This window comes from Bidens hawaiensis, unplaced genomic scaffold, assembly GCF_021521415.1.
Source record: "Bidens hawaiensis isolate Kalapana, Puna unplaced genomic scaffold, B.hawaiensis_p1.1 tig00005142_1, whole genome shotgun sequence".
Classification (NCBI taxonomy): Eukaryota; Viridiplantae; Streptophyta; class Magnoliopsida; order Asterales; family Asteraceae; genus Bidens; species Bidens hawaiensis.
The window spans coordinates 1,636,611-1,661,499 of NW_027491327.1; the positions used below are offsets into that span (position 1 = coordinate 1,636,611).

Sequence of the window (24,889 nt, forward strand, 5' to 3'; positions counted from 1 at the left end):
TGTTCAAACTGACAATTAGTAGGGATGACAATGAGATGATTTTGATATGAATAGTAGTAATCTTAATCTTATATGTGGTTATAAAATTGTGTCTCGTACCTGGTCAACACCATATTCACATCATGATAAATATGCTTGAAATATCTGCATAAATTTATTGATAATGCAAGTCCCAAAAATAAGTTTATGCTTAATAGCATACAATAATCCAACCTTTTGTGTATTGGCCGATAATAATCTCACCTTTAAAAATCACTAGCAACGGTCCCACCTTTTAACTATTTTTGTCTCACTGGTCCTCCGTTAAAAAATGCTTAACGTCGTTATGTTTTTTCCCTAGTTTCAAACCGATGTTTTAGAACTTTTGATCGGAAGAACGATATGAGTCGACAGATATAAAACTTATCTCGAAACGGTGATTCAAATGTCTTGATTTTTGTTAATTGGAAATTCAAGCACCCAAATTGAAACATTGTTTCGTTGTTTTGATCACCATTTCGAGATAAGTTTTACATCGGTCGACTCATATCATTCTTCCGATCAAAAGCCCTAAAACATCGATTTGAAACTATGAAAAAACTTAACGACGTTAAGTATTTTTTAACGAAGGACCATTATGACAAAAATAGTTGAAAGGTGGGACCATTGTTAGTGATTTTTAAATGTGGGATTATTATCGGCCAATACACAAAAGGTGGGATTATTTATTTCTAATTTTTCAAATATAAATAATATATCAAATATATATCCAATAGAAAATTTAATTTTTTATATAATTAACCTACTAATATCTATACTATATATAATATAACACTAATGGGCAAATTAAGACGATTTTTTAAGTAATTTACAACTCTTCAATGCATAGGTACAACATTCAATAAGGGCAACAATGTAATTATAACATCAAAACTCACGTGCATTTTAAATTTCTTTAAAATAATTACAATTTTCATCCCTTAAAGTTTCAAAATTGGTCTTTGATCTTTTAATTATATATTCTTTAATTTTCACTTTTAACCCAACTACCCCTACGGTTTTTAAATGCTCATAACTTTTTCATACGTTAATATTTTTTAAAATAAATGGCATCATAAAAACGAGCATTTTATTATCTTTAATTTGAGTATGATATTGGTATAGTTTACGAAGTAAAAAAATTATGCAGAACTGCTTTTGGTTCGATTTTGATGGTTTTAAATTAAACCATGTGCCAACTTTACGCATTTTTTTATGTCTCCGGAAATCGAAACTGAACTATTTAAAATTAAAACCCAACTAAGTTGAACCACTACCAATGATTAGGCTTCAATATAGTTTGTAATTCGATAATAAATTGAGTTTAAAATAAGAATTATTAATCTGTCTATACCTTCATTTCAAACTAAGCACCAACTAATAAGTTACTTAAGAGAATCATAATGTGAACAAATATAGCTTTGGTCACATAAATGATAAACCTTATTAGAATAAATAGAAGGCGGAATCATAACAAAAACAAATATTACAAAAAAAAATCATACTGAAAATTGGACAAAATTAAGTTGTAATAGACGACTTTACTCGTATTAAATAAAACTTTGTTTAACTATATTTTAACTATATCTAATATATATTATAAAACATATCTAATACTAAATAAGTAAATAATTAACATTTCTATATGTACGGTTAGCTCCGGTTTCAACCGTGAAACCAAACTAAAGAATGGTCTCACAGTTTCAAACGGAATAATGAATACTCATAAATTTGTTACATGATTACCAAAGTTTGTGTTTCCCGCTGCATCGCGCGGGCACCCTTCTAGTAACAAAAGTCATTGAAAATATTTTTGAAATTAATGTCAAAAAATTTCAAGTATATCGTTCGCTGCCTCGCTGGATATCATTTAATCCAATAGCTGTTTTGCACGGTACCCGAATGGTTAACCTGATATTTGGTTTCTCTCAACATCTCCACCTTGTATTCGTTTTTCTCAAGTCATAATTATTAAAAACATGCTGTGAGTTTTCTGGGACTGGAAAACCGGTCACAGTTTCCAGCAATCCTTAACAATCATTTTTGTGATTTTAATTTAATTAATCATCATAAAAAAAGTGTTGGTTTAAGTTTTTTATTTTATAATTTACAAAATTGTAAAGATATGGTGACACAAATGGGACCAGTGTTTGTTTAGCATGTCCAAGAAAGAAGGGTATCTGCAGATTACTCATGAAAGTATGCTTCCTCATGCCAATATATTTTACTCATGATATGGGGTTGTTGCAAAGCATGTTTGACTTGGTCAAACACTACTTTTTAAGGACCAAATGTTCACTTTGAAGTTTATATGGGCCAACTTAAATTGTCAAGATAAAATTAATATTGGATTAATACAACTTTAGATGTTCATGATCATAATGCAACCATTTTTGTTGCTTTTGTCCTAGGTTTATCTTCATCTTCCATTTTTTATCTTCTTTTTTGGTAAAGTGCCTCTTTGCTTGTTTTTGTTACAAATTTATACAAAAACAAGCTATATCTCCTTGACGATGAAGGGACTTTAGAAACCCTAATCTATGAGGTGGTCCTTGTTCCCTGGTCGGGATAAAATTAAATGCAACGTCCCCTTCCGTGTTGTGGTGGTGTTGATTGATTGTATTGTTATCATATTTGTAATTTATCATGCTACATGTCTTGTTGACCAATTTTTTATCTTGTAAGTAATGAAGGAGTTGAGGAGGTGATATGGTTTTTTATAAATAAACCTATAAGTTTGGAAGTTTTCAATTGATTAGTGTTTAAACATATATATGATGATTGATGGTTTATTATTTTTTAGATTCTTTTTATGTTTTCTGTATTTTCTTTTTTTCCTTTTGTAGTAACCATTTAAAAAAATTAATATAAAATCATTCATTTCTTTTAAATCAACACCATCAACATTCAACAAAACTCCCTATTCAACGACGGATTATGAATCTTTTAAATTTATAATAAAACCAGTAGACAAATATGAACATGGCCTAGCTCTTATAATAAAGTTTTAAGTATAATCGTTATAGGATACTTAGGGGTTGTTTGTTTACAACTTAATGCAGCCATTCAGAGGCATTGACTAATTAGATTGATGGTATTAGTCATAATTGTTTGAGATTATGGCTCAATTCTAGAGATTAGGGCTTCAATGGTGAAATAAACTATTGATAATTGTTTGAGATTATGGCTCAATTCTAAGTTGCTATCTGTTCATGTTGCAGATGGATGCATCTTGATCCCTGTGAAGGAATATATGATACTCCATTACTATATGAAAATGGTACTTTCATCATTTCACCATGATATCACACGAATCAGTAGAGGTGGCAAGATAGTCTGGTTGGGTAACTTGTCAAAATGGATGTGTTAATAGTAATTAAAGCACAATATAATCACAAAAGTAACCTGAATAAAACGGTTTAGGAGGTTATATGTATCATTAAGTAGATTTGGTCAACTTTTAACCTGTTTGGCCCGTTTCCCATATACACAATTTTCTTGATTGGCCCATATGAAACAAATGCGTAACCAAAATCTTGTCGGTTGAAACCTCTACAAATCTATATCTATTTATGCAAAAGGTTAATAAGTACTTGAGCACCCCCCCCCCCCCCCCCCAAAAAAAAAACAACAGGTGGAACAAGAAACTGAACTATGCTATTGCTTATGCAAAAGACGGAGTCCTTGATGCCACTAAACGTTACACCAGGAAGTGACGAGGTATGTCCACATTAACTTTATTCTCTTCTTCATATTGCTGTTTTGACCAACAAGGGAAAAAAATGTCATTTTGAAGGTTCCGTCACGTCGAACCCTAACTTCAGACTCTAGTGCATCGAATATTCTTGCAAATATAACAAGAGAACTAAGAAGGAACTTCACATCAACTATGATATCTTCACTTGAGGAGCGTGACCGTAACGAAGTCAGCGAGCTTGAAAAAAGTAACATTCTCAAGAAAACGATTCTTTATCCTTACCAGGAAGATTAAGTGCCGACAAGGAATGGGGCATGTTAAGATCCGAAATCGGGTCTGATTCATTAAGTTCTTTTTCCTGTCCGGTTCGTGTATGTGCAGACGAACACGTTTCAAGTATCTATAACGCCTTTGCCTTCGTTGTGGTAATTTGTTTTTTTATAAGTGGCCCAAAAAGAAATGGCCTGTAAAGAAATGGCACAGATAAAGAGTAGGATCCGTTGGAGTCACTAGGCTATTGACAAAGCATTTCTTGAAGCGTGTCTTCATGAAATAACACTCCATGGACTTCAAAGGAAGCAGCCTTAAACCAATATCTTCCACCAATATCATGGAAGAATGTTGCGGAGAAACTGAAAATAGAACACAACATCATTTGGATTTTAATATGTTTCCATGGATTTTGAAGTAATAATGTGTAATTTGGATTTTCTATGATGTTTTGTATTTTATGTTTATACTTATTTATTATTCGGAGTTTCAAACAAACAGATACATTTCACTCAGCATAAAATAGTTCAAAGGGTAAGATAGTCATTTTGTACAGTTATTCAGATGTCCAACCAGACAGACTTTATCTTGTTCAGATCTTACTGGCTCAAACTCTCTTAACCATTCAGACCTCTTTATGATTCAGCACTTAATGATACATCAATTGCCAAACAGCCCCTTAGGAGTTTGTAAAAGTTAAAATCAATTAATTTTAAATACTAAACAACTTTATTTTATTACCGGTAGCACAACCGAGACAGGGTTCCCTGCCCTGCGGGGATAAAATACGCTACCGCACTCTCCAAAATTGGAGTGCCCCACTATTCCAGACTATTTTGTCTTAACTGGACCTACGCTGGCTTCAGAGTTTGGCTTGGGCGTTCCCCCCGGGAAACCATACCGCCGGTTGCCACTTGACAGTCGTTATGCCGCCACAAGAGCAGAACTCTATGGTTTAACACACAGTGGGACGAAAACTGGGTGGGTTCAGGGTTCAAACTGACAACCTTTCTATAAGGCCTAACTCAAATTATTAATCGCCAATATCTACCCAAATGTGACACAAGTGAGTTTCGAACTTGATTCGACACTGAAGAACCCAAGCCTACTACTACTAGGCCACAAGTGGGGGATGATTGCTACTTTAATTATAAAGAAAACAATATTTTGAATTGTACACATAAGCAAATGATAATTTAATATAAAAAAAATTAAAATATATAGTTTATTAAACTATAAGTAAAAAAGGGTGTAAAGTTTTACATTATTCTACAGAATAAATTTATCCAATTAAATATTCAAAAAATGTGATTTTCACCAAATTAAAATATGTATAAAATGGCTAACGGCACTACTCCACACCTCCAAGAAGATTATAAAGATCTGACTGTGGGTGAATGTGTGCTCTTTGCATATCAATCTAGGATCTTGTAATTGGGTTTTTTATTTATTTTTTCAAAACCACAAAATTTTGAATCTTTTATATTTATTTATCAAAATTCTAAGTGGGTGTGTGGAATCTTGGTACTTGGTGCAAAAATGTGGATCTTGTGGGAACCTAAAACTGTGGTTGATTTAGTAAAATGGGTTCCAATTTTGACTTTTTGAGAGAATTTGAAGCCACCATTTAGGATTTTGCTTTCTTTGTCTATTTGATCAAGAAACAAGAAAATTAAATAAAGGTTGGATTTTTATGCTAATTTTAGTGTTTCCTTTTTGGGTTTTCTTTATTTGTTTCAAAGATTGATTCTTGGTATGTTAATTTTCTATTTTGGTGTTTATTTATATACTGCAATTTGCTAAAAACCTAAAGTTTCTTGATTGTTCTGGTACAAATTCAAGATCCTTTTATCTGATATAAAAATTTTTATATTATGTATGTGTATGTGTGTGTTGATCAAGCTTGAGTGAATGTATTTACTGTTTTATTCACTTTATGAAATAAAAATGGAAACTTTAATGTGAATACAAAGTGGTTTTCTGGCAAAAGGACTAAAAGATTATTGAAAATTGTTACTTTGTATGATTTGGGCTTTTTTTTTTTTTTTCTAAATCTGGATCATAAAGCTCTATTGATACTTGAAATTGTGGTGTTTAATTGATCTGATTTGGTATTTACTTTATGTTTTTAATCATGAAATTTAGGCAAGATGGGTTCAATTTGCACCAAGTTCATTCCGTGTCTAGTTTCGCCAAGCAAGGCATCGATTCTTGAAGATCCAAACAACGGTATGCATAACGTATACGATTAAATCCTTGTCGTTATTATTGTTATATTAATTTCCGTTCCTCTGTTTTTTGTTATAGGGAATGAAGAGGGAGCTGTTTTTAAAGAATTTACTTTTGAGCAGCTTAAAAATGCAACTTCTGGTTTTGCGGTTGAAAACATTGTATCTGAGCATGGCGAAAAGGCTCCAAATGTAGTTTATAAAGGAAAACTTGAGAATCAAGTAAGGATAGCCGTTAAACGCTTCAATCGTTCAGCTTGGCCTGATTCTCGACAATTTTTGGTACGAAATCTCATTACTTTTGTTATCTTTTGTAAATTCTGTAATGCATTTATAGATGGAAGACTGCCCCCTATTTAGATAATCAATTTTATATATTAACTGAAGGTATAATAGAATTACCATTACACAACTTTTAGCATAATTTGAGAACCGTTACTCGAATTTTATAACACCTCTCTCCATCTTTCAGGTTGTTTTATCGATTTAATCTCTAAAATAATCCGATTTCCAAACACTGCAACATTTGATTATCTTTAGGCTTGCAAGCAAATCGGATGAACACGAATGGAGCATGCCTGTGGTCATTCGTTTAACTTTAACTGAACATACGATCAAACAAGGACAGCTAAGCGAACATGATTTTCTTGTTCATGTTCGTTTAAGAAAAGAATATGCTGGTGTTCGTTCGTTAACAGTATAAACGAGTGTAAACGAATGAACATAGATGAATGAATACAAACTGAACTAAAACTAGTTAAAATTAATGTGAAAAACAATGTGTTGCTAAAAAGTTATCAAACTAGCCTAGATTGTAACGAGCCAAAAAAAATTAAATGAATATAACCAACGTAAACCGACGAACTTAAGCAAACGTAAACTAACAAAAATAAATGAACATAAATGAATGAGCAGGACATGCGTTCATGTTCGTTCGTTTGAACTTTATGAACAATTTATTTTTGTTAACGTTCGTTCATTTATTATATAAGCGGACGTTCACAAACTTATCGTTCATGTCATTGTATCTTCTAGAATGCGGATTTATTTGTCTTGTATCCATTTTTTTATCAATATTTCTTGTACTGTTCCTAAAATGTAAGCTTCTCTTTGTGAAACCTCAGGAAGAAGCAAAAGCGGTTGGTCAACTTCGTAACGCCAGGCTGGCAAATCTTCTTGGTTTCTGTTGCGAAAATGATGAGCGGTTACTCGTGGCTGAGTATTTGCCCAATAACACCCTTGCAAAACATCTTTTTCATTGTAAGTCCTTGTTCTTTATTATTTTCACCAAGTGGTTGACTTTTCAAATTTAGTTAGTTATAAAAAGTCAAAAAAAAAAAAAAATTTGTTGCCTCAGGGGAATCACAGCCAATGAAATGGGCAATGAGGTTACGTGTGGTTTTACATCTAGCCGAAGCTCTCGAATATTGTACGAGTAAAGGCCGTGCTCTTTATCATGATCTCAATGCTTATAGAATTTTATTCGATGAGGTGAATATCGTACTCTTAGTTTTGAATTATTTTCTTATTTTTTTCCTATCTTTTATTCATGCATTAGATTCTTGCAGGAAGGTAATCCTAGACTCTCGTGTTTTGGGATGAAAAATAGTCGGGATGGAAAAAGTTATAGCACGAATCTTGCATTTACTCCTCCCGAGTATTTAAGAACAGGTACATTCTTGTTTCAAATTTGTATATAAAGATGTATTTTGACTTTGAGGTCAAAAAGATTAATTTTTTCAACTTCCAGTTTAGTCATCGAGTATACATATTTTAGTTAAGTCTTGAGAAGGAGATACACTTTGACCTTTATGGGCAAAGGAAGTTATTTTCAGCTTTTATTCCGACTTTTCCCCGTCCTTTTGAGAACCAATGCACTCTTGTATTTCTCTTATTAAAAAGATGTATTTTGACTTTTCATGTTAAAAGCACTGATTTTTAACTTTACTTTTGACATGAATTATGTAATAATTTTATTATGTTCTCATCGATAGGAAGAGTGACACCCGAAAGTGTGATATATAGCTTTGGGACTCTTTTACTTGACCTTCTTAGCGGGAAGCACATTCCTCCAAGCCATGTAAGAATATACGAATTTCATGTACGTATTTATATGTTTCAGACATGTGATGTTTGGTTTATTATTTCAGGCTCTTGACTTAATACGGGACCGAAACCTTCAAATGCTTACAGATTCATGCTTGGAAGGACAATTTTCTAATGATGATGGAACCGAGTTGGTGCGTTTGGCTTCTCGTTGTTTGCAATACGAGCCCCGAGAACGCCCAAATCCAAAGTCACTAGTGGCTGCATTGACTGCTCTTCAAAAGGAAACCGAGGTTTGTTGACTTAGCATAAAAGTGTTTGACTTTAGTCAATCACAAATGACTAAAATACCCTTTAATAATTTCTTTGAGTTACAGGTTCCGTCACATGTTTTGATGGGCATCCCGGCCACGACTTCATTTTCACCTAGATCACCTCTCGGTGAAGCTTGCTTGAGAATGGATTTGACTGCAATACATGAAATTTTGGAAACACTTTCATATAAAGATGATGAAGGGCAAACAAATGAGGTTAGTCTATTGCTATTAAGAAAATTCCCAACACGAAAGGTTGAGGGTCTCACTTTTTATTCTGGTTTCACAGAAGAAAAATTGGGACAGAGTTTGGTTCTTGTTTTTAATATGTGGGTCCCGTACTCCCGTTTCCATGAAGTGTGGCAAGATGAATAAAGTGTGAATTTTTGTATATTGGTTTAAAGTTTGGATCTTGATTGTTATCTTTGTATAACAGCTCTCGTTTCAAATGTGAACCGATCAAATGCAAGAATCTTTGGATTCAAAGAAAAAAGGCGATGTGGCATTTCGGCACAAGGACTTCAAAGATGCAATAGAGTGCTATACTCAGGTAAAAAGTCAAAAATACCCTTCAAATTTCAAAATAACCAAAGCATGGTAAACATATGTACCGTACAAGTCATATTTTCTTTTTATGCGCAGTTCATTCAGCATGGACCGATGGTGTCACCAACTGTTTATGCGCGACGTAGTCTGTCTCACCTGATGAATGACATGGCTCAAGAAGCACTGAGTGATGCAATGCAGGCTCAAGTGTTCTCACCCGTGTGGCACATTACTTCATATCTACAAGCGGCTGCACTTTTTGCACTTAAAATGGAAAACGAAGCCCATGTGGCACTCAAAGAGGGTGCAGCCCTTGAAGCCAAAAGAGCTGCTGCAAATGGCCAGTGATCACCTGAAATGCTTTTAACTTTGACAGAGTGATGTGATGTTTCAAGAGAGTAAAGATTTTTTTTTCTTTTTTGGATGTTTGTTTCCGGTTTTAAGCTATACTTTTACATATGTAACTTATGGTACTCGAGATTGAAATAGAAGAAATACATTCTTTTGTTGATGAGTTGAATGTAAAGCAAAGTTTATCGTTTATTTTTCTTGGTTTGGTTTGTTTTAATTCATAGTTTTTTTTAACTGAATCGAACCCGACTAAAAAATGGTCTGTTTGTAAATAGATATTCACATTATTATGCTAATTACATGATTTTCATCTACAATCATTACATTTCAGCCACAAAACACCACTAACACCATATGAACTTATCCACTATTTCTTGCATGACATCTTAAGTTGAATCAGTATATTTGCATTGAAATATAGGATGAATTTGAAAGAAGCATAAAATTGAAAGAGTTTAAAACCACTTTAATCGTCAGCACTTGTGTCAAAGTAGGGATGACAATCAGACGGATTTAGGTATTCCCAACCACATACCCAGTTATTAAAGGCCGTTTACCCGACCCAACTCGTCAGGTATTTTCAGGAATGAAAGAAGTGAACCTTGAACGGAATTGTTTGGATAGTTGGCGTGCTTAGAGGGTTACAGATGGAATAAATCAATTTGATATAAAGATATACTATTCACGTCTTATTATAATTTCTGATTTTTTTATATTTTAAATTATTAAACTATACCTCTTCCTTTTATTATATTAATTTAAGGTGTTTAAGTAAAAAAATTATATTGCATGATTTACAAGTATATAATAAGTATTGTTTGTGACCTACAGCTTTCTTTCTTGTAAAAATGGAAATTTATACTTCAATTCTTAGTAGTAAAGTATTTAAAAGTCTCCTAAAAAAATAACTTTAATAAAAAGGGCTGAAAAGTAAGGGCCCAACCGGGTTCGAACCGGTGACCTACTGATCTGCAGTCAATTGCTCTACCACTGAGCTATGAACCCATCTTATATTTTATAACTGAATTTATTTCCTTATTGAGTGTTGCTCAACCTTGAAATAGTTGCAAGAAAAAATCAATACGTTAATACTAAGTATTATTTTTGTCAATTTCAATGTCCTTAAAAGATTCATTTTCTCAAGCATCAAAAGTGTTCATGTTAAAAAATTGAGTGCAGAAATGAAGTCTCCTAAACACCAAGCCGGATTTGATTCCACGAACAAATTTTCTTTAAAAAAAATAGAAAAAGAATAAACAAACCAGTATTATTTTACTTATTTTATACATATACTAAAAGTACCTAACAATCATCAAACTAATAATGTACTAATAATTGGTTGTAAGATATATATTGTGTATCTAACTTTTATAAGCATATTTCATAACACATATAATTGAAAATCATTGAAAATTCTTAAGAAAATACAGCCATCTATGAAAGACTAAAAGCACTTAAAATCAATATTCCTGTAGAAAAAGGGAGCTTAATGTGGCCAAATCATATATTCACAAAGCTAAAAAAAAGAAGAAAATGATACAAACTTGTATGGGTAACATTTCGGAAACAACAAAACAATTCAAAAGACAAATATCATTGACAGAGACAATGACAACTTGTGATCCTAAAAAGAGGTTATAGGTCGCTATCATTATTAGGGCCTAGAAGGCCCCGTATAAATTGCCTAGATAGGGACAACTTGTGGTCCCAAAGAGGGAAACCAGGATATATAAAGTTGATAAAATTTTTTCCAAATTAGGCATGGCTATTTTAGCCTATATATCCTCAATCATTGATTTTTAATCCAATAAACAAACACCATGTTAGGGAAGGGAAGCCGGCTAAGACGGAATTTTTTGGGCACATAAACTTGTAAAAAGTAAATGAGACCCATTTTTAACCAATACGAATACAACACATGTCAACATAGTTAAATTAAGCCTGCAACTTTAGTTTTTTAGTTGGCATCCCTGAATCTTGGCTGGCTTTGAGATTCGGTTTATTCACTTAGTCGGCATTATTTTACCTCTTAGCCAGCTCCAACTCGACTCGCGGGCTAAAAATTCACCTAGTCGTCTTCTTGTGTTCTTTTAGCTGCCTAGATTAAATACTTTTACCTAAATTAAATATTTAGCTGACTTTCATGTTTTACTCTCTTAGCCGTCTTTTTTTCTCCCTTGTAGCCGCATAAATTTAATCGCCATATTAGATGTGTTTGCTTACCAATTTTTTTACTTTTTTATCTAATATTCTTATAAAAGTTATAAAACTTTCTTCATACTACCAGGGTCTTATACTTTTTACTACATCGTATCCATTTTTCTTCGTTTAAAAATTTTATATGTTAAACATCGTTCTTAAAAATATTATATATATGTAGATACTAAAAAACCGAAAATGTTCATTAATATTGAGAATTAAGAAACATAAACACATTTCGGTTTCTGGACCAATGAACCAACACCGATTTCTTAAAAGCAACCAACTAAGTTTCAAATATATTTTTTGAAGTAGTTCCAAAAAAAAAACTTTATATCCAAATCATTCAGATTGGATCAGTAAATATAGACGCCTTATAGGATAATCGTATAATATTTTGATGATCACACTTTTTTGAAATTAAAGATATTAAATAACCATAAGTAACTAGTAGTGTGCCCGCGCGATGCGGCGGGTAATAATATTTAAAGGTTGTTAATGAACTAATATGATCCAAACCAAGGCTAGCTCGAATTGGACTCGAACTTCATTCAAAGCTGGCTTGGGTAGGCGCTAAATTAAACTTGAGATTGTTTGCTTGCACAATTTGGCTCAACTTTACAATTTATTATCATAAATATCAAACATATAACTTAATCGTGCCGATGGATTAATTCTAAAACTTTATTCAACCAAAGAGTTAAGTAAGTGTGTGTTTGTTTGGGGTCTGAATGGGCTGAAGTCTGATTCGGTCAGACTTCAGATTGTTTGTTTCATGAAAAGAACACATCTGAATGGTTCAGTAAGCCTCTTAGCGATTCAGATTTGGAATGTCGCTGAATGAAAAAGAGACCAAATTACCCCGACAACAACCATCGCTCCTTCCTTCCTTCCTCTCATCAGGTGACACAACACCACCATCCCTGCTCGATTTCAGCCCGATTCCAAGCACAAACAGGTATGATTTTTATTGAAACATGATTTGGGGCTGCAATGAAAGGCTGGGTTGTGACAACCGGTAATTTTCCCAAACCCATAAGCTAAGTAATCAACCTAATAATTAGGTGATTGTAAATATTAAGCGCGTGCAGTTGTTATGTGCGCCCTGCGCGAGCGCGCCATGTTAGTCAGCGCGTGCAGTTGTTATGTGCAACCTGCGCGAGCGCACCATGTTAAGAACCAGCGTGAGCATATGTTATATGCGCCATGCGTGAATGATTTGGCTTTATGTTTTCATGCAACTTAAACATTATGTTGTCTATGGGTTGACCATCCCGCATGATGCTAAGGCGGGTGCATCCTACATCGTTTATGCGCGTGCGGAAGGGAACTAACCTACCCGCATGGCGGGAACGTTGAGAGCTAGTTTGTCTGAAGCTCCAAGATGGAATTGACTTCAACATGACTGATCACTATGTTGAAATACCAAGACCACCTGGAGAATCTACAAATGAAACTCAAATGTCCCTAACTGCGAGAAGGTTACGCACCTACCCGCAGCAAAGACATGTCCTATACGCAGAAAGCTATGCGCACCAAGTTATACGCGCAGAACACTTGGTCTATTCTCCAGTTAAGGAGATTACTCCCGCCCGAAAGGAAACAGTAGCGTGTTTCAGAGATTTTCCACTTTTTACTGTACACTGACAAAAGTACCTGAAAAAGCACACTGTAACATGAAAAGTCAACTGTCAGCCACCCTATTCTCACCAACCCCAGATCTGCATGTTCTGTCCAAATCAAATCAAAATCTTTTATCCACCACTCCACTCTTAAGTAAATAATAATAACTTCCATACTTTATCATCATTACATTTAGATATGAAAAGATTTTAATCCCCTAAAGCAAGGGATTGTGTTCCCTTGAGTTTGCCTATAAATTTGTAGCCTAAATTATCACCCAAAACACACTTCAAAGAACTACAAACTTGCACTAATCCTTTCCCAAGCATCCGTTGTTTCCAGCTCCGATCCTGTTACTAGGTAAGCCGAGAATATAACCTTGAGACCTACTATCCAACCCTTATATTCTCCTATTTTTTTGATCTTAATATATATACTTGTTATTTAATCGTATTCTAGACCTTCGATTCCGAGGCCAACACCAAGAAAACCCGAATCTCGATTAATCCCTTAACAAGAACCTCAGGTGAGTCTCACAGCCCCTATTTTCACTGTTTTCACTGTTTTTAAATTGCTTTCGGGGCGAGGGACACGTACTTAAATAATGTTTTATCATGGTATACTTACAAGCTATGAAAGCGATTATGTGTTTAAGTTATGTTTCATGATGAGCAATGCAAACGGTTATCTAAGGTTTTCAATGTATGTGCGCTAGAACTCGAGTAAGTGATCACTTTACCATTGGAACTCTAAGGGTAGGGACTGCTGGTTTGATCCGCCCACTCGTAGGGGTCGCACCTCTTTGCATGGACGAGTGCCTGGCATGGGGCAGTACTATGGGGTTGAGCCCGCTCGTAGGGGTCGCGCCTCTTTGCATGGACGAGCGCCTTGTTTTCCGGCACAACGTCTGCGCGTAACCCGCGGGACGGTATCCTTAGCTCGTAGGGGCAATGCCTCTTTGCATGGACGAGCACAGTTTCTCAGAATTGTTCGCGCGTAACCCGCGGGACAGTATCCTTGGCTCGTAGGGGCAATGCCTCTTTGCATAGACGAGCATAGTTTTCCAGAAACGTCTGCGCGTAACTCGCGGGACGGTTTTACGTTATTTTAGCTCGTAGTGGCTGCGCCACTAACATGGACGAGCACCGTATCCAGAATTTGTTCACGCGTAACCCGCGGAACGATTTTTATCAGAATATTGTCAGAATTGTGTTAATACGATTTTACCAAGCAGATGTTAATGATGTTGCCAGAAATGTTTCAGAATGATTTTATCGAGTTACTAAAACTTGTGAACTCACTCAGTTTATACTGATTCAAATGTTTTTACGTGTCTTTCAGGAGATAACTAGGTAGCGCATGGAGTCACACTTAGAGCACCACACGCTGAACATCTAAAACAAGATTTTTGGAAGATTTTGGTTTTATCCCCTCGATGCGCACGGTTACCCGCCGCGCAAGGGGATATGGCGAGGAAATCTTCAGTTTTATACTTGGATGTTTCTTTTTGTAATCTTTGAACAATGTAATGTGTTTGTAATAAACTTCTCATGCGCAATAAAAATCTTTGAATGTTTTGCAATGGTCCGTGCTTAATTATCAATCCCCACTCGTGCGCGCCCGGCTGTTTCCGCCGCTCAGGGCCGGGTGTGACAGATTGGTATCAGAGCACTGGTTATAGCGAACTAGGAAAAGAAGTTTTTAACCTAGACTATAACCTTTGGGGAATCGCATGAAATATTTTTCAAAGAATATTTTCAAAAGAATATTTTCAAAAGAAAAATCACACACGCACTTAGGAACACGGGTCACAGTGTCTAGAGATAAGAACATTATGTGCTCTGAGTACATGCGCTAAGTTTGTTATATTTTCTTTTTATGAAAAGAATGCCTCCAACCAGAGCCAAGGGAATTACCATGACACCCGAGGAGCTCGCAGAAATAATCGCGCAGGCGATTGCAACGCATGAGGCCAGCAAGGCCGAATCTAGTCAGGGTCGCCAAGAGAACGAGACCCCAGAACCCGAATCAGGAGCCTTGAACAAAGGATGCTCCTATAAAACATTCATGGCCTGTAGGCCTTGGCCGTTCAAAGGCACCGAAGGAGCCATTGGGCTCTACAATTGGATTGACAAGATGGAGACCGTTCTCTCCATCAGCGGATGTAGTGAAAACCAGAAGGTCCTTTACGCGACCTGCATGTTCCAAGAAGCAGCTTCGTCTTGGTGGAAGCTCCAAGTAAAGACTTTGGGGCGAGAAGTTGCTCTTCACAAGACATGGGAAGAATTGAAAGAAATGATGATGAGAAAGTTCTGCTCTCGCGCAGAAATTCAGAGCTTGCAACAAGAATTCTGGAACCACACCATGGTAGGAACGGATATCGATGCCTACACCAATCGTTTCAACGAGCTTTGCCAGCTGGTGCCAGACATGGCAAACACAGAAGAAAAGAAAATCGAGAGGTACATCTTTGGGTTACCTCCTGTCGTTAGAGTCCCGCTCAACGCCGCCGCACCTCCGACCTTTGACGAGGCGGTTGCGCGAGCCATCACCCTTACAAGGGATACGGTTCGTGCGGGTATGTTGACCACCCGCTTGAACGAGCAGCGAACCTCCGACTCCAAGAGGAAATGGAACGCCCACCGAGGGTCAGACTTCAAGCAACCACCGCCCAAGAAGCAGGAAAGCACAAGGGTTTACGCGATTCAAGCCGCGGAACCATCAAGAAAAGGATACAGCGGGCCTCGCCCATGGTGCAGCAAATGCAAGTATCACCACGAGGGTGAATGCGCAAAAATCGAATGCGCCAAATGTGGCAGACCAGGACACAAGGCGATGAATTGTCGCATCAGAGAAGCTGGATCGAGCGACAGCTGCTACGCATGCGGGAAGCCTGGACACTTCAGTCGGGATTGCCCACAGAAAGGAAACCAAGCTCGCGGGAGAGCTTTTGTGATCGGCGCGGGTGAAGCAAAGGAAGAGCCGAATGTGGTAACCGGTACGTTTTTGCTTAACGGTCATTATGCATCTGTCTTATTTGATACTGGCGCTGACCTAAGTTTTATATCCCATGAGTTTAAAAACTCCCTGGGCTTAGCGACCAGTAGGCTAGACAAACCTTATACTATAGAACTAGCCAATGGTAGGCAGTTATGCGCGAATGAAAGGACTGAGCAATGTGTATTAATATAAACTTGTTGCCAATAGATTTGGGAAGTTTCGATATTGTGGTAGGTATGGATTGGTTGGTCGAGAATCTCGCGGAGATTGTTTGTCATGAGAAGTAGGTTCGGATTCCACTGTTGAACGGAGAAACTTTGATGATCCAAGGGGAAAGAAAGGGAGTTGCGACGAAACTGATTTCGTGCCTAAAGGCGCGTAAGTGCCTAAGGAAAGGGTGCTACGCCTTCCTGGCGCATGTAGTAGAGAAGAAAGATGAGCGAAGAATTGAAGACTTACCGGTAGTGCGCGAATTTCCAGAAGTTTTTCCTGAAGATCTGCCCGGATTACCGCCGCCGCGACAAGTCGAATTTCGCATCGATTTGGTCCCAGGAGCTGCGCCAGTAGCACGAGCGCCTTATCGATTAGCTCCATCTGAGATGCAAGAACTATCCAATCAGTTACAGGAACTATTGGATAAAGGTTTCATTCGCCCAAGTTTCTCACCTTGGGGAGCTCCAGTACTGTTTGTAAAGAAGAAGGATGGTTCGTTCAGAATGTGTATTGACTACAGGGAGCTGAACAAGCTGACAGTCAAGAATCGGTACCCTTTACCGAGGATTGACGACTTATTTGACCAGTTGCAGGGATCCAGTTATTATTCGAAGATAGATCTACGGTCAGGATACCACCAACTTAGGGTCCATGAGGGAGACGCGCCAAAGACAGCCTTCCGAACTAGATATGGCCATTATGAGTTCTTAGTGATGCCTTTCGGGCTAACTAATGCGCCGGCTATATTCATGGATCTGATGAACCGTGTGTGCAAACCATACTTGGACAAGTTTGTGATTGTGTTTATAGATGATATTTTGATTTACTCTCGGACCAAGGCCGAGCATGAGCAACACCTGAGATTGATTTTGGAATTGTTAAGGAAAGAAAAGTTGTATGCGAAGTTTTCCAAGTGCGAATTTTGGCTTAGAGAAGTTCACTTCCTCGGTCACGTTGTAAACGAGAAAGGAATTCACGTTGATCCTTCCAAAGTCAAGGCCATCGAAAACTGGGAAGCGCCAAAAACCCCAACTGAGGTGAGGCAATTCCTAGGACTAGCTGGCTACTATCGACGCTTCATTGAGAACTTCTCCAAGATAGCTCTACCTCTGACCGCGCTAACTCAGAAAGACAGGATGTTTGTTTGGGGCGAAAACCAGGAAGCAGCGTTTCAAATGTTGAAGCAGAAGTTATGTAGTGCGCCAATTCTATCTCTGCCCGAGGGGACAGATGACATCGTCGTTTACTGCGACGCTTCACATCAAGGACTCGGATGTGTCCTTATGCAGCGAGACAAAGTCATAGCGTATGCCTCGCGCCAACTTAAGACCAATGAAAAGAACTACACAACGCATGATCTGGAACTTGGAGCGGTTGTCTTCGCGCTAAAAATTTGGCGCCATTACCTCTATGGTACAAAGTGTATAATCTTTACGGATCACAAGAGCCTTCAACATATATTTGATCAAAAGGATTTAAACATGAGGCAACGAAGATTGGTTGAATTGTTGAACGATTATGATTGTGAAATAAAATACCACCCTGGAAAGGCGAATGTGGTGGCAGACGCGCTAAGTAGGAAGGAGCGAATAAAAACGCTACGAGTCAAGGCTCTAAGGTTGACCATTCACGCAGATCTCTCTACCCGCATCCGAGACGCTCAGCAAGAAGCCTTGAAACCAGAGTTTGTTAAAAACGAAGCCCTTGGGGGAATGATTAAGAGTTTGGAACTGAAAGAGAACGGCAATCTATATTTCGCTAACCGCATATGGGTCCCTCTCAAGGGAGGATTGCGCGAGCAAGTATTGAACGAAGCTCACAAGACGCGGTATTCCGTACATCCTGGCGCAGACAAGATGTACCAAGATGTTAAAATGTTGTATTGGTGGCCCAATCTTAAAGGCGCCATCGCGACACATGTCAGTAAGTGCCTGACGTGTTCGAAGGTAAAGGCTGAATATCAGAAACCATCAGGGTTGCTTCAACAGCCAGAAATTCCCATGTGGAAGTGGGAACAAATCTCTATGGACTTCATCACCAAACTGCCAAGGACACCTGGGGGTTATGACACAATATGGGTTATTGTGGATCGGCTAACTAAGTCAGCGCACTTCCTGCCGATCAAGGAAACCGATAAGATGGAAAAGTTAGCCCGATTGTATATTCGAGAAGTAGTTTCAAAACATGGAGTCCCAGTGTCCATCATTTCTGATCGAGATAGTCGGTTTACATCAAGGTTTTGGAGATCGTTACAAGGAGCTCTAGGTACTCGCCTTGATATGAGTACAGCTTATCATCCTCAAACGGATGGGCAAAGCGAGCGAACAATCCAGACATTGGAAGATATGCTACGCGCGTGCGCAATCGATTTCGACGGTAGCTGGGATACTCATCTCCCATTGGTTGAATTTTCTTACAACAATAGCTATCACACAAGTATCAAGGCTGCGCCGTTCGAAGCTTTGTATGGGCGCAAGTGTAGATCCCCACTGTGTTGGGCTGAAGTGGGCGACAAGCAAATGACTGGTCCGGAAGTGATCCAAGAAACAACAGACAAGATTTTTCAGATAAGGGATCGCCTTAAGGCAGCACGCGACAGACAGAAAAGTTATGCTGATATGAGAAGGAAACCGTTGGAGTTTCAAGTAGGGGATAAAGTACTATTGAAAGTCTCTCCATGGAAGGGAGTCCCCCGTTTCGGTAAGCGAGGAAAACTAAATCCGCGCTACATTGGACCATTTGAGATCCTGGAGAGGATCGGTCCAGTTGCTTATAAACTCCGTCTACCCGCCGAACTCAGTGGAGTTCATGATACGTTTCATGTGTCCAACCTCAAAAAGTGCTTATCTGACGAAACGTTAATTTTGCCGATGGAAGAGATTCACATCGACAAACAGCTGCACTTCGTAGAAGAACCTATAGCAGTAACCGATTGGAAAGAACAAAAGTTACGCAGGAGCAAAATCAAGTTAGTAAAGGTTCAATGGAACTCGAGGCGTGGGCCTGAATTCACTTGGGAAAGAGAAGATCAGATGCGCATGAAATACCCACACCTCTTTCAGAACATGGCTTCTGCCAGCAACGTCTCCTAAATTTCGGGACGAAATTCGTTTAACGAGGGGAGAATGTGACAACCGGTAATTTTCCCAAACCCATAAGCTAAGTAATCAACCTAATAATTAGGTGATTGTAAATATTAAGCGCGTGCAGTTGTTATGTGCGCCCTGCGCGAGCGCGCCATGTTAGTCAGCGCGTGCAGTTGTTATGTGCAACCTGCGCGAGCGCACCATGTTAAGAACCAGCGTGAGCATATGTTATATGCGCCATGCGTGAATGATTTGGCTTTATGTTTTCATGCAACTTAAACATTATGTTGTCTATGGGTTGACCATCCCGCATGATGCTAAGGCGGGTGCATCCTACATCGTTTATGCGCGTGCGGAAGGGAACTAACCTACCCGCATGGCGGGAACGTTGAGAGCTAGTTTGTCTGAAGCTCCAAGATGGAATTGACTTCAACATGACTGATCACTATGTTGAAATACCAAGACCACCTGGAGAATCTACAAATGAAACTCAAATGTCCCTAACTGCGAGAAGGTTACGCACCTACCCGCAGCAAAGACATGTCCTATACGCAGAAAGCTATGCGCACCAAGTTATACGCGCAGAACACTTGGTCTATTCTCCAGTTAAGGAGATTACTCCCGCCCGAAAGGAAACAGTAGCGTGTTTCAGAGATTTTCCACTTTTTACTGTACACTGACAAAAGTACCTGAAAAAGCACACTGTAACATGAAAAGTCAACTGTCAGCCACCCTATTCTCACCAACCCCAGATCTGCATGTTCTGTCCAAATCAAATCAAAATCTTTTATCCACCACTCCACTCTTAAGTAAATAATAATAACTTCCATACTTTATCATCATTACATTTAGATATGAAAAGATTTTAATCCCCTAAAGCAAGGGATTGTGTTCCCTTGAGTTTGCCTATAAATTTGTAGCCTAAATTATCACCCAAAACACACTTCAAAGAACTACAAACTTGCACTAATCCTTTCCCAAGCATCCGTTGTTTCCAGCTCCGATCCTGTTACTAGGTAAGCCGAGAATATAACCTTGAGACCTACTATCCAACCCTTATATTCTCCTATTTTTTTGATCTTAATATATATACTTGTTATTTAATCGTATTCTAGACCTTCGATTCCGAGGCCAACACCAAGAAAACCCGAATCTCGATTAATCCCTTAACAAGAACCTCAGGTGAGTCTCACAGCCCCTATTTTCACTGTTTTCACTGTTTTTAAATTGCTTTCGGGGCGAGGGACACGTACTTAAATAATGTTTTATCATGGTATACTTACAAGCTATGAAAGCGATTATGTGTTTAAGTTATGTTTCATGATGAGCAATGCAAACGGTTATCTAAGGTTTTCAATGTATGTGCGCTAGAACTCGAGTAAGTGATCACTTTACCATTGGAACTCTAAGGGTAGGGACTGCTGGTTTGATCCGCCCACTCGTAGGGGTCGCACCTCTTTGCATGGACGAGTGCCTGGCATGGGGCAGTACTATGGGGTTGAGCCCGCTCGTAGGGGTCGCGCCTCTTTGCATGGACGAGCGCCTTGTTTTCCGGCACAACGTCTGCGCGTAACCCGCGGGACGGTATCCTTAGCTCGTAGGGGCAATGCCTCTTTGCATGGACGAGCACAGTTTCTCAGAATTGTTCGCGCGTAACCCGCGGGACAGTATCCTTGGCTCGTAGGGGCAATGCCTCTTTGCATAGACGAGCATAGTTTTCCAGAAACGTCTGCGCGTAACTCGCGGGACGGTTTTACGTTATTTTAGCTCGTAGTGGCTGCGCCACTAACATGGACGAGCACCGTATCCAGAATTTGTTCACGCGTAACCCACGGAACGATTTTTATCAGAATATTGTCAGAATTGTGTTAATACGATTTTACCAAGCAGATGTTAATGATGTTGCCAGAAATGTTTCAGAATGATTTTATCGAGTTACTAAAACTTGTGAACTCACTCAGTTTATACTGATTCAAATGTTTTTACGTGTCTTTCAGGAGATAACTAGGTAGCGCATGGAGTCACACTTAGAGCACCACACGCTAAACATCTAAAACAAGCTTTTTGGAAGATTTTGGTTTTATCCCCTCGATGCGCACGGTTACCCGCCGCGCAAGGGGATATGGCGAGGAAATCTTCAGTTTTATACTTGGATGTTTCTTTTTGTAATCTTTGAACAATGTAATGTGTTTGTAATAAACTTCTCATGCGCAATAAAAATCTTTGAATGTTTTGCAATGGTCCGTGCTTAATTATCAATCCCCACTCGTGCGCGCCCGGCTGTTTCCGCCGCTCAGGGCCGGGTGTGACATGGGTCGACTTGGGAAGAATAATTATATGATTTTCGCAGCTTTTACACTAATTTTTATCAAACTTTGAAAATTCATATTAAATCAACCAAACGTCTATTTGGGGTGTGTTTTATATTGTTGGAAAGCTCATTGAGTCTAGTTTCTACAGATATTTGTAATAAGAGATAACATGGACAATAAATACGTGAAAACTGCAATGCAAAACAGCATAGCAGAATGGTTAAAGCTGAATTTTCGGTTAATATACGAATCTGTCCTGTTTTTTGAAAAATCATATAAAATAAACCATTGACCCGATTAAGGTGATTCTTTTTGGGTCGAAAACTTTATTGAGTCTAGTTTTATCACAATTTTAGAACAAAGGAAAACATGATCGTTAAGCGGGTAAAATCAGCCATTACAACAGCTGCGCAGATAAGTGCTGCCAAAACTAATATTTTTAAACAAAACATGATACTTTGGTTTTAAAATGTTATATTCGTTAGTTAGGGTACTTTTCAAAGTGTTTGTAACACTTGCAATTGAAATAACAAACCAAACGGGAAGATTAGTAGACAATACATTGTTTTGATTTTAGTTAATGAACAAAAGAGGGTGTTTACTATCATAAAGGGATACAAATATTGAAATAAACTTATTATACAATATGTATCCTAATTGTGCTATGTTGGCTTGTAAATAAGCTAGATGCGTTGAAGCTTACACGGCAACGGACAAGCTCAAATGGATGCAAAAAGACGGTTTTCAAATATGTAGCCTAGGTACGGTGAAATTTTGAAGACCTTAAAGATCACTATTTGTTTGTTGGTCCTTTAGTTTTTGGTTTGATATTTGGATATGTTTTAGATTTTGTTACGATTGGATGTTCAGTCTCGGTTGTACTTGTGTGGTTTGAGCTTGTTGCTAAAAGTTATGGTTTGGTTGGTTATAAGTTTGTTATATGCTTGGTTTTGGTGTAATTTGGATTTGGTTGTTATAATGAAAGTTTGTTTTAAGATGTATTTTGGTTGGTTTATAATTAAAGTTTGGTCACTTAGTATAGTTATTAACAGCTCTAATTAAACAAATACATTTCATTCAACACAAAATAGTTTACAGGGGTAAAATAGTCATTCTGCAAAGTCATTCGGATGTCCAGCCAAACAACACTTACTGGTTCAGCACTTACTGACTCAGAGCCTCTTAATCATTCAGACCTCTTAATCATTCAGCACTTAATGGTTCAGTATTTGTCAAACAGCCCCTAAGTCAGTTGCTTGTTATAAAGACATAACTTGTAATTATTTGTAAGATTTCTAATGTGTTTTAACACTTGTAATTACTTAAACCATTGAATTTTATTTGCATTTCTCCTCCTTATACAAGAACCAAAATTAAGCACAATTCTTCCACTTTTAAAGCATTGATAACTTTTCTAAACGGAATTATCATATAAAAAAACAAGACCATAAAATCAAGCATTTTTTAAAAAAAACTATATAAGTATTTTTTTTTCTAAAAAAACAAACTACGCTTTTTTGCTATACTACTTTTTTTCAAAGATATAAAAATGATTTTCTTTAAACCTAGGTGTGTTGTGCGTGTAATATGTGTGATTATAGCCATGCTTAATTATGAAAATATATTGCATAATTATTGTATAAGGTGTGTAATTATTTTGTTTATGCATAATTATGTACGTGCAATATTACAAACATATATTGCGTTATTATGTACGTGTCAAAATGGGTTGGTGCTATTTTTCAAACAGGTTAGAATTAGGTGGTGTTTTTTTCCAAATGATCAGAATAGGTTGATATGGCACGCACAACCCGACATTAGCATGCACGTAATGCGACATGAAACACTTCATCGACCCGCTATGAACAAAACACAACATTGGAACGCGTAGCATGGTCGCTATGCGCGTTAGCCAACACTGGAACGCACAAAAACCCACACCGGTCGCATAAAGCGATATCAAACTTGTAACCGATGTTGATACACATGTAACTCAACGTCGGCCACATAGCCGGTACCGTATGAGCGTAACTTGATGACGATAAACGCATAACGCATCATCGGATACGTAACCGGATTCGGTACATGGGTAACCCGTGCTTGACCGCACGAAATCTAGCGTTGGTACGTGTGTAACGCGGCAACCGACTCGTAACATATGTCGGTACGCATGTAACCCGACATCGAACGCTTAACCAGTGTTGGTGTAATCCGACGATATTAAACGCGGCCAGAACCCGATTGTCGGTCCTAACTCGTATTCGCGTAACATGTGAATTTTTTAAAATTTTCAAAGTATAGCAGTACTATACTCAAATTAAAGAGAATAAAATTCTCGTTTTTATGGTGTAGTTTATTTTTTTAAATATTAGCGTATGCATTAGTTATGATCGTTTAAAAATCGTGAGGAGTAGTTGGTTTAACTTAAGGGGCCAAAAATGTAAATATTGTTTATATAGTTAAAGTTGAATAAAATTAAGTAGCCAAAGATATAAGTATTGTTAGAAAGACATCTTTACCCCAAAAAAAAGTTAAGACTCGCATTAAGACTTATAAAGTTTGTGCAATTTTTGTTGGACCTCTTAAAAATTAAGAGGTCTTTGGGATTCTCTTTATATATAGTATAGACATTTGTCCATATTTGTAAAGCACGTTTCATACAATTAAACGGAATGCATTCAACAGCCAGCAAATCAACAGCATGCAGAAATTTAAAAAACTTTGATAGGGGAAAGATGGTTTTATAAGAATGCTAGGTAAAAAATTAAACTTGGTAAGTAACACATTTAATATCGTGGCTAAAACAAGTCGGCTAAGAGGGGAAAAAAAAAGAAGACGACTAAGAAAGAAAAAAAATGGAAGTAGATTAAGTATTTAATTTAGGTTACACATTTAATTTTGGCGACTAACACATGCCTGCTCAGTGAAAGAGAAAGTTGGAAGCCGACTAGGTATTTAAATAGGTAGGTAAAATTATTTAATTTTG

At 37.5% G+C, this 24,889-nt stretch overlaps 1 protein-coding gene, 1 non-coding gene and 1 pseudogene across 3 annotated transcripts in view; 2 read left to right on the forward strand and 1 right to left on the reverse strand.

The window, feature by feature from the left end:
• LOC143629028 (disease resistance protein Roq1-like) overlaps positions 1–24,889 on the forward strand; it is a 127,765-nt gene that overhangs the window by 17,399 nt on the left and 85,477 nt on the right. The window lies entirely within an intron of this gene.
• Positions 5,502–9,590, forward strand: LOC143628976 (serine/threonine-protein kinase BSK7-like; annotated as a pseudogene). Its single transcript, XR_013152856.1, has 10 exons — positions 5,502–5,667; positions 6,136–6,214; positions 6,293–6,495; positions 7,338–7,473; positions 7,571–7,704; positions 7,782–7,884; positions 8,208–8,293; positions 8,364–8,789; positions 9,010–9,123; positions 9,216–9,590. The product of XR_013152856.1 is annotated as a serine/threonine-protein kinase BSK7-like (transcript).
• Positions 10,404–10,475, reverse strand: TRNAC-GCA (transfer RNA cysteine (anticodon GCA)). The gene has a single exon. It is a non-coding gene; the product is annotated as a tRNA-Cys (tRNA).